Consider the following 11606-nt stretch of genomic DNA (forward strand, 5'->3'; position numbering starts at 1 on the left):
TAGCCAGCTCTGCCTTGCTGTCTGGGATGGGAGCAGGGCCCACTTTCCTGAGTGCTGCAGCGGGTAAGGGAGAGGGTCAGCTCTCTGGTCTGTTGCAGGTGACAGTTGATAAGGGGCAAGGGTTGGATACCACCCCCACCCCGCAGCATGACAGGCAGTAGTGGGGGCAGATCTCCCATGCTGGCAACTTCCGGGCAGGCCATGAACTGATGCCTCTCAAATAGCCAAAACAAACCCTCCTCCCTTAAAATGATTTTCAGAAGGACTTCTTCACAGTGACAAATTTCAGATTAATATAATTTGGAGGCTTAATAAATGCAGAAACATTATGGATGCTGTGGCCATGATGCTTTTGAATCCATGAGAAACAGTTTTCACAAAAGCCTTTCTGAACTTAGAGTCCTCAGGTTTGACAGTGGTCCAGGGTGGCTCTGTTTACCACACCATTGTGTATTTGTTAGTTTATATATAGCCATTTCTTATTTCCTCTTAAATACGATCTGAAAAGTAAACATCCTAGGACTATGTGTTTGGTTTTTTGTCATTGTTTCCTTTATTATTATTATTATTATTATTAGTAGTAGTAGTAGTAGTAGTAGTAAGAATTCAGTTACTCTAAAAAGGATTGAATGAAAAATATATTTTGTGTTATTTTTGTTTTAAAAAAATTGAACACTTCATTTTGAATTTGAAACTGTTTGAAACAACATTAAAATACATTTTTGAAATATTCTCCTTGTGAATGTTATTGTATCACAGTATTTCTCAAACTTGATGGGGGTGAAAATAATAAGTAGGGAGGATCATAGAATTATGGGAGATATTAGAGGGTAGAGGGGAAGGGCTAAATCAGAGGAAAGATTATGGAATGGTCATATGGAAGGCTATTATATCATAGCCCAATTGAAAAAATAACCAAAAGTATACTAGAATTCATGCAATCTGAAAGAAAGACATGAGTAAGTAGGGCTGGAGTTCTTGAAGATGGGTGGGTAGGCCAATCTGAACTATTAATATATTAAAAAGCTTTATTGAAAGCCACTAGCTAGTAAGCTAATTTCAAAATCTAACTTAAAAAAAAACTGAGTCAAAATGGAGGTACCCTGCATGGGCAGAAAATGCTACAAGAAGACATTGGCTATTACACCAAAATGCAAAGAAAGACTTAGGATATGTTCTTATGAGTTATAGGTCAAGGGAGCCCCAGATATCTCCCAAACAGTACAGGCTATTGTGGTCATCTTTGGTTATCTAATATAACTACAAGGAAAGCCCTTATTGTTGAAGACAACACAAGCTTTCTTTTCAGTAATCCATTTCAGTCCTAGTAGGAAACTTCATACCTACTGCCTAGTTTTCATAGTACAAGAAAGTACTATACAGGGTGAGAAAAGACATCTATGGTCTTACACAGTACTGAGCCCTGCATGCTACCAATCTGAAAGTGCAAGGCATGATGTGTGTACTGGCACAACAGTGATTGCTATGGAGTAACTAATTGATGTCTGACTGGATTTCAGATGTGCTCCCCAAAAGGGAATTCTGTACATGAGCTATCATCCTGGTTTAAGACTCATAGCTGGGGAGATCATATGTTCTATGGAGAAGCTATTGTTGTTTTAATAATTGGCCATGGTGTGAAATTGCCTTACATCTGTGTATGTTGATGTTCATAGACCTAGGCTGCTCTCACCATTACTTAGAGAAGCTTCTTTCTGAAGTGAGCAACAGTTAATACAGAGATGTATAGCTGGTCACACAGTTGATAAATATATAATGAGGGCTCAGCCTGAAATGGCTGCCTTTATCAGTCTCTATTTCTCCCACAGAGGCTCAGGGATCATTAAGGAACAGAAAGTAGAAAGAATGGAAGAGCTGGAGGATGGGAAGGAGTGTTGCGAAATATTAGCTTCTGGGTATGACATGGCTGATCTGCTTGTGAAACCACACCAAATATGGCTGTCTACACAAGACCTTGTTTTTATGATTAAACCAGCCAAAATCCCCATGTAGGTGGGGGAAATGATCTCTAGGCCCCACCTCTTACTGTTTTCCATTGACAGCTGCTGGGTGAGGAATGGCCATCAGGAAACAGTACTCTAATGGATGACCCCACATTCGTGCATATGGGTACCAGTACTGGAGTTTGCAATTTATCAATGAAGTAGGAAGATAGGGGAAGAAGGGGAGAAAGGAGGTGAAGAGGAGAGGGAGGAGGAGGGGAAGGAGGAGGAAGAGGAGAAGTGAGGAGGAACAGGAAGAGTATTAGGAAAGAGTTTTGGGAACATTAGAGCAATCAGAGAGAGGAAATGGGAAATAGGGTGAGTATAACCACATTTCACTGTATACACATATAGAATTCTCAAAGAGTAGGAAAAAAGAATTTTAAAAGAACATACTACAAAGCAGTCTAAAATGACTCCTTTAGTATCAGTTTTCATGAAAGGAAGTTAATTCAAAATTAGGTAGTACAGTTTCCTTCTAAGTCAAGTGTAATACATAATATTGAGGAAATAATCTATTAGCATATATGCAGACCTATGAGGAAAACACCTGTAATGACATTGTTTTGCACTTGAAAAAAGATAACCCCAATTCCTAAGGAATGGGCTTTCTAGAAATCCCTGTGGAAACGTTAGGATGACAAAACAGTAGAAATCTAAAGATGCCCTCTGTATAAAAGTGTGAGAGGAATGAAAGTGGGCTGGGATGTGGGGTGTGCTTAGCGTAAGAAAAATAAAAGTAGTGATGATTGCATTTGTTTTCCTATTTTTTTAAAGCAAAGAATTTGATTGAACTTTAGCAGATTTTTCGTTTAATATGATTTTAAAAGAGTATTTGAAAAATATTATTCAGTAAAACATGCTACACTAGCAGCGGTTTTGTCCTAAGTTTGTTAATTGAGCTCCAGTCGTTTGGAGGATCCAATATCCCAGAAATCATTACAGGTGAAGACTATTCAGTGAAGTTCTGCTGTTTGTCAGAATGTGTGTACCTTCTCAAATGTTCCTGAGACCTGTCTATTGACAAAGTTAAATGGTTCCTGAATCTACAAAAGGAAACATTTGGGGGGCGGGGAGGGTACCAAAATTCTTTATTTGAAGAAATGGTACAAATCAAAGAACTTAAGCGGATGTTTTGGTGCGACTTATAGAAAAGATAAAGGCAGCCCGACATGCATGCACGGCCTCAGTGACCAGGAAAGTCACTTGTGGCTTTGAGGAAGACAGCTTAGCTCTCATCACTGTGTCCCAGGGTGTGCTTGTCGAAGAGAAATTCTGCCAGGCCAGCTTCAGGGGCTCCCGTCTTGCGGAGGTTGGTCACGAGGCCACCCAGTTCTTTGATGGATTTCACCTGCTCATTCAGGTAATGGGTCTCAATGAAGTCACACAAGTGGGGGTCATTTTTTGTCAGTAGCCAGTTTGTGCAGTTCCAGTAGTGACTGATTCACACTCTTCTCCAAGTGCAGTGCACACTCCATCACATTCAGCCCGTTCTCCCCGTCATCACGGTCTGGTTTCTTGATATCCTGCAGGAAGATTCGGCCACCTCGTTGATTCTGTAGCTTCTTCAGGCTCTCAGCATGCTCCCTTCTCCTCATGAGATTGGTGGAGATAGTATTTGGCGAAGTTCCTCAGAGCTACATCATCCCGGTGGAAGGAGCAAGACATAGACAGGTAGACATACATACAGTTCCAGGTTGATCTGGCGGTTGATGGCAGCCTCCGAGTCCTGGTGGTAGTTCGCGGTGGTCATGGCAGCGGCGGGGCGAGGCGCGGTGGCGCTAGAGCGGCGGAGCGGCAAGACTGTAAGGGCTTCTGGCTCGGAGCACCCTGCTGGGGTCGGAGGGGTTGAGCTCCGGTTCCTTCAAGCACTGTTGAAGCAGGAAACCTCGGCGACTCTGGGCGAGAACGTCTCAAAAGGAAACATTTTTAACTTGTAAACCTCACATTAATTTACCAAGAACATTGAAAATATGAGCAGAACAAAACTTGAGAATAGGTGTGTTTGATTCGTGCATAAGTCAGTCAAGGTATCTACTAGTATCTTCACTCAACAGAACGTTGAGTTCTTTCTCCGGTGCAACTGCAGGCTGTGTAAGTATGAGAGAACACACATCTGAAATCCTACTGCTGAGGAGCAGAGACAGGAGGCTCCAGAGCTGGCCAGCTACCGTAGACAATCAGTAAGCACCCGATTTGGAGAAAAACTACCTCCAAAAGCCTACTTTTCTTTTGGGGGGTGGCCATAGGTTGCCGCCCCTCGGAGGATGACCCACACACACATCTGCATTTGAGAGGTATTCACTATACTCAAGGGTTATAAAAACAAATCATAGATGACATGAAGTTATTACTGGAAGGTGTTGTATGTAGGGGAATGAGTGTAAACATTTTCAAAGAATGAAAAAGTAATAAGGTGGAAAACAATTGAGAAAAATACCTGCATTGACTCTGGTCTTTACATGTGCACTCACATGAGTATATACACCCTTCTTTACACACACACACACACACACACACACACACACACACACATACACACACATATACATATATCTGAATATGTGCAAACTATATGCTTTTGACACATTGCACACAAAAACACAGTGTTAGATCTCTTAGGGTTTATTTTATATTAATTTATAAATCCACAATGAGTGGTTTAATATATTCTAATTATATTATCTGTTATATAGGCATAAAACTGGCTATTCAGATCTCAGATTCAGTTACACGGTGGTGTTCAATATCTATGAATCAGCACTTCCCAGTGTCATATCAACATACAAACCTGGCCAGATCTCAGGGGAGCTCAAATTGTTCCTCGTGTAAAACTTACTTTTTCTCTAGCACCTGTCCACCCTGTTTCTATATCCTCTAACTACATTAAAGTTTCCTGCGTGTAACACTGTGTGCTTATATTTACTTTGCCTCTCTTAACACCAGAATACTAAGAAAAAGTAGCAAAATTTGAATGACAGTCTACAAAGTAACCAGATATTGGTGAAGCCTCTTGGAACTACAGTGACAGCATCTTCTAGAAGAAAGGCACCTCTGTCCCTGAGGTCACTAACGCCACTTGTCTCAAAAAAGTTCTTTAGGTAAATTCTTCCCACTGAGGCAGGTCATGTTTTATATAGATGTACCTGCTGCTCCATGACTGAGGACTGATATATGAGACATGTCGTGTTTTATATAGATATACCTGCTGTGTTCCATGACTGAGGACTGATATATGAGACATGTCATATTTTATATAGATGTCCCTACTGTGTTCCATGACTGAGGACTGATGACAAACAGGACCAAATTTTCTGTCACTCGGAGTTGGGAGAATTTACACAACAGAATTCACCAGTGTATCTTGAAGTTGTGACCCCAAACGATCTCACTTTCATGGATATATAGGTACCCTTCCCTCAGCAATAAACAATGTTTTTAGTTTTTATGAATGTAAAAGCCAATTAGAGTAAAATGTTATTACTTATCACTTTAAACCCTTATTATTCAATAACTACAATTATTATCTACTCTAAGATGTTATATTTTATGACTGATGTAAGTACCACAAATTAACCCAAAATAAACACACACACACACAGACACACACACACACACACACACACACACACACACACATACACACACACACACACACAAAGCTGATTTCCCATTATAAATGCTAAAATTCTATAAATACCCCCTCATGATTTGGAATATTTGATCATTTATTCAATCCCAAGACCTTTGAATTTTGGATTTAACCCTCTTAGAAAATGTTTCCATTTCATTTTGCTCACAGCATATTTTGGCATAACAGGTATTTGTTTATGTACTTCTAAAATTTAGCCCATTCTGGGGCTCTGAAAACAACATGCAAAAGCCAGGGAAGGCCAAGCTGCTTGCTCCAGTAAGGGACCAGGGTGAATATACTTTGCATCTTTTGAGGGAAAGAATACCATACTTTTACTTAATACAACAATTCTATGTGCTATTTAGCATCCACATATCTTTATAGAAAGGACTGAAAAATTAACCCACAATTTACTTTCACAGAAAAAGTAATAGCTTAATCAATTGTATATTTCATATCTTCTTTATTAAAACAACTATTTAATTTTTAAATTTAACACATAAAATGAATGACATTATTCTTCACAAAAATCCTAAATAATGATACATGTGAAGTATAATAATTAGTTTCTACATATCTTTTCATCCTAAAGATAACACAGTTATATGATTGTGAGAAATTTTTAAAATACATAAAAAGTGCTTATAATTCATCTCTGCTCTTCCCAGGTACCATGTGATATCAAGGGAGATTACAGATATATAATAAAAATGTGAGAAAATATAAACTTAAAGGTCATATATAGCAGCATAAAAATTAGAAACATAGTAGTGTGTGTAGAAAACAGTAGCTAAATAATAACAATTGACTCAATACCAAGTGATTTCCCCAATAGGCTGCTGATGTTGCTAACAATATCTCCAACAGAATACCACCCCTTTGGGATGCACTGGGGTGAAACATTGAATGGGTGATATATTAAACCATTAAAGCTAGTTTGAGGTAGATGAGACTACTTATGAAAATCAGAGATATGGACCAGGCAGAGTCCAAACCAGGTTTGAGACCTATGCCAGAAAGCAGCTGGCATCCCCAATCAGAGACAGGCGTTCTGTAGTGCCAGGTATGGGCCATGCAAGGGCACTGTGGTGGAATACAATGAAAGAAGAGAGTGTCTGCTGCCGGAGGATGCTCAGTTGTTTGTGTGCTGGTCAGTTATTATCTATCACAGAAAACATCATGCTGGTATCAAAGCCTGGGCAAGAAGATCAATGGACTTAGGTTTAGGAATGTGGTAGCTAGGGCCATCTGCCTAGGAAGTGTGCATTTTAGCCTTCAAGTTGGTCTACAGAAAGTGGAATAGCGAACTAAAATTACAGAGCTCATTTAAAAATAGAAGTTCAGTTTTATGGCTTGGAAACACAAGGTGGTCAGCGACAGTATAAGATGGCCAGATAATGCTTGTTACTCAGTTCTAATGAGTCACGTGGCAGCTCATCTGCCACAGCAGAGCGCCAGAGCCCATGTGTTGTGCTGGATTATTTCTAAGCCAATAGATATAAATATATCAGCTACTAGTGTTTCGTGGTGAGTTGAATAATCTCCCTAAGCCTTCCCTCTAAGGCTCCATCTGTAACTATAGAAAAGGAAAATCTACCTTTCTAAGCCCTAGTAAGGACTGCTCAATGGAACTTGACAAATGGTTGCTCTCTGAGGACTGTGCACAGGCAGGTGAAATAATTCCTGATTTAAAACAGGGCCATCTGGGAGCCGGGGTGGGATTAGGCTTTGGTTGAGGCTGTATCTGATTGAAAGACACGGAGGAAAATGAGAACATACGATCTCAATGAGGGCAGCAATTACTTGTCATCTGTTCCTTTCTGTAAAACAATGCGTTGCTGCGGAGAGTCACCTGGCAAACACTGTATGATGGCCCAGGATATGTGGTGTGGTTTGGGGGAACACACGATGCAGGACCCTAGAGAAAGAGGAGGCCTGTGACAAAGAGGTTTAAAACAGCCACAAAATGGGGATTTCAGGAGACAGCGTGTGAGCTGTGACTGAGTCACCTACTTAGAAACTCCAAACTAGCTTACAGCCATGAAGGACTCAGAAAGACAGACAAATAGCATCTGTCAGGGAGACAAAAATCAATTTCATGAGCATTCAACAGAATTCTTTCAAAATGTAACAATGAGAGTACCAGTTGTGGAGCATATGTAAAAGACATGTTTTACTTCTGGTCAAGTTGTCAAAACAAAAGGAAATCTCCCTTTTGTGACTCAGACTGAGAAATGAAACTGGGTTGACAATAGGAAAGTTTTTTTTCAATCATGTGGTCATTTGAAACTAGGGGACCGACATACCAGGACCCATGAGATACTTTGATGAAATTCAAAGAAATGTTTTGAAAAGCAGATGGTATGTAGGATAGTATGAAACATCCTGAATAAAAAGGAACAGGGATGAAAACTGCATGTCTAATGTTTAAAGCTAGCTTTACAGAGTCATTATCAGATCTCTTCATAATCCCTACCTCCATGCAAAGTAGAAGAAAACCAGGTGAAGAACTCTTAATTATAGATCCATAATTTGGTTAATGTGCCACATTGCCCTATGGATTAGGAAATATATGTAGCATAAAGTTTTTCTCCAACCCTGTTCTAATTTAGAGGGTAAGCTCAGAATTCATTGTTTTCTCAGTTAACACATTTGACCTCCACACAGTTTACTACCCTGTGAATCCAGCATTTTACAAGCTCCACCCGTGGTTTGGATGCATTACTCATCACGGCCTTACTTTCTACTGACACATGGCTTCAGGTCATAATCAGACATCAAATCAATCAGAAGGTGATTCAACTTCTCAACCAACACAATTTTACAACATTTCTGCTGGCTGTCTGGGCTTGCTGAGAGGACTAAAGGTTGGTTTCCCTCCTACATACTTTAATGTGATGTGTGTGTTACCATAACACCACCAGTATCATGAATTCAAGATTTGTTTGTTTAAGTGGAGCACATGCTCTGCAACCTTCTGGAGGATCTTGGAAATATTAGAGAAGGACTTTAGTTCCTTTGGGCTCACAGATTGACATGCACCTTGGCTGAACTTTGAAATAAATTCTTCATTTATCACTGTTTTACTGCATCTTCTTGTTTTTGTTGGTCTCTCTTACAAGCTTTCTTTCTCTTTGATCAGCCCATACTGTGTGTCTATACAGAAATTTACAGAGTTAATCTACAATAGTTTTAAAAAATTTGACATGTTGGTTCCATGAACAAAAGGTCTCACTCTAGGCTTTTGAACCTTGTCTTTCTTCCCCACCCCATCCTTTCTTCTCTCTCTCAAATAAGATCTGCACAACTTCCTAAGTCAAATAATCTACCAAAATTTAAATAAACCTATAATTTACATTTTTATTATATACCAGAGGTTCTGAAGTTTTAATACTATAAATTGACTACCGAGTAGTATTTGGTTTTTTCTTCATATTGAGATAGTTATTTGAAAAGTCAACAATAACTATTTTCTTCTGTCTCAACCCATCCACTCCTCTTTAATGAACGATGTCCTTTCCCCTTCCTCACATATAACACCCTGAAAGGTAATTGGAAATGAGAAGAAGACTCATCAAGTTCCAGATTCCCCCAGCCTGGCAACCCAACTGCTAAACTCAGTGATGATTGCAGGCTAATAATAGCTGATCTCATTATTTCTTTTAAGTGTTTTCCTATCTCACCTTCTCTCGTTCCCTCTTTCCTGCTTCATTATATTTTTGTATGTTTGCTTTCCTTCTTTCCCTTTTAAAGTGTGTATTTCTTCTCAATTATGTAAGACTTAAGTGATTTGTGATAGAGAAATGATGATCATATATTTGAAAAGTTCAGGAGACCAGAAGGATGCAGGGTGAAAAGTGGTTATCTGTGATATGGGAGCAAAGGGATTGGAGATGGTATAGAAGGCTTTCATGCCCATTTAACATGGGCAGTCAGTGCTGTGGCTACATCAATGGTGATGGTTATTGTAGGCATCTAGTGGTCAGGTTTCTTGGCCAAGCACTTTAAAGCAATTACTCTGAGGTTCCCTGAAGTCTCTGCACTGACCCAGCAGCCTCCGTCACTGGATTTATCTAAAATCTTCTTTGTTACAAGAGCATATGAAGCTTTTGTGCTTGCCCTTTAGTTGGTAATGTGGTTTTAATCCTAAAGCTCTGTTTCAAAGCACATGAGCTTGGCATTAGGAGAGTGCTGTGCTGTGCACACTGGTCTACAGTCATAGCTGAAGGATTGCCTTTAAACAGGCCTTTTTATGTCTGCGCCAGAGACAAATCTTATAGTCCCAAAAGATTTCTGCTAGTTGGTTTGCAGTGTACTCTGAGCTGAAAAGTAATCACAGAGTGTCACTTAAGCTGTGCTCTGGAGGAATGCTGCTAAATGTGATGCCTGTGATGACTAAGTCTTTCACAATTCTAAACCCCAAGTACCCAACCCCACTACCCACTGTGTGTTGCATAGAGAGATTTTGATTGCATAGGGAATTGGGGATATTTTGTTGCACAAACGCTAGTGATTAGATATTTGTTAAAAGCCCACACTCCAAACTAACTCATAACAAAAGTAATGCATGCTGCTATATGGTCTCAGAAGTGCTAAGTAAGAAACTGTGAGTGAGATGGGAGAAACTGAGCAATAAGTAAAATATTCAACAACAAAAATTGTAGCAACTATCAAGTATCCATCACACTAAACTATGTTGATTCTCTCATTTCAAACTCAAATAAATCTCATGGGGTTGGTTATTAAGAATCGATGGAAATGTGAAGTTTGAAATAATATATTGGCACTGATTATGTGATAGACTTGTATGGAAGAGTCTGGCACTGATACTGTGATTTGGTAATTAGGACATTAGCAACAGCCCCAAAAGTCTTCATGTGCCACCAGCTTCAAAAAGAGATTAAAAATCACTTTCCTTTATAGCATTTGATATTTTAGCCCATTGTTTATAACTTATAGTATGCCTTCCATCTGCAAGTATTTATTGATATATGATAATTTAGATGGAAATACTTGAAGAGCTTATTGCATTGTGACATCACTCATCTAACCAATCACCTGTGTGATGATATTTGTGTGCCTTATAAAAGTGCCAGTGCGCTCTTCTCCACGCACGTGTCTCTCCCACAGGCCTGCACACTTTCTGTCCTTTGTTTTCTAATAAACTCTATAAGCAGATTCTGTCGTGTTTCGTGACGCTTCCTTGTAGGGGTAAGAACACAACGCAGGCAGAAAACTAACATTTTTGGTGCCGTGCCTGAGCGGGCGCTCCCGGGCACTTTCCGCCGGCAGCCCGCGGACCGGGGAATCTGCTCCGTACGCGACAGACTGCTCTCCATTTGCCTGAATCGCATCCAAACTACATCCAACACCGACTGGATTGGTGAGTGCCTCCACTTTCGGCCAGCGTAAACGGTTTCCTGCACCTGTGTGTCCGGCGCCTCACACGTGTTCTTGAGACCGGGGTAACCCCCGACCACGGTCTTCATTGGCTACGGTCGGCCCCTATCGCTGGCCAACTGGCCCAACTTTTCTAGCCGTCTCCCACACCTGCAGCCTGAGATATTTTTCGAGTTGGGGGCCACCGTCGGGTGCGCCCCTGTAATCCACGTGGGTCGACACGCCCATTCTTCTGACGGGAAGACAAGCGCTGTCTGGATTCTCGGAGATTCCACCCCCCACCGTGGAGGGGGCCCCTGCTTCTTTGGCTGATGAGCCTAGAAGCAGCCTGTGCCTGAAATCCGTCCTAGATCCTGGGGACGCCTGAGGTCTTGGCTCCGGATTACGTTCCTTTTTATTTTTATTTTTTATTATTATTTTTTTATTATTTTTCTGCCTCTGCTGCAAACATGGGAAACAAGGCTTCCAACTCTGTTACTCCTTCCTCTCCGTTGGGCTGTCTTGTTGAAGCTTTAAAACCTCTCAGTTTAATGCCTCACATAAAGATTTCTAAGCTAACTCGTTTATGT

At 40.4% G+C, this 11606-nt stretch overlaps 1 pseudogene; it reads right to left on the minus strand.

Annotated features, from left to right (window-relative positions):
• Positions 1-3079: 3079 nt before the first annotated feature.
• LOC102912701 (ferritin heavy chain pseudogene) lies at positions 3080-11126 on the minus strand (annotated as a pseudogene).
• Between the last annotated feature and the right edge of the window lie 480 nt (positions 11127-11606).

The sequence above is a fragment of the Peromyscus maniculatus genome, chromosome 3, assembly GCF_049852395.1.
Source record: "Peromyscus maniculatus bairdii isolate BWxNUB_F1_BW_parent chromosome 3, HU_Pman_BW_mat_3.1, whole genome shotgun sequence".
In the NCBI taxonomy this organism is placed as follows: Eukaryota; Metazoa; Chordata; class Mammalia; order Rodentia; family Cricetidae; genus Peromyscus; species Peromyscus maniculatus.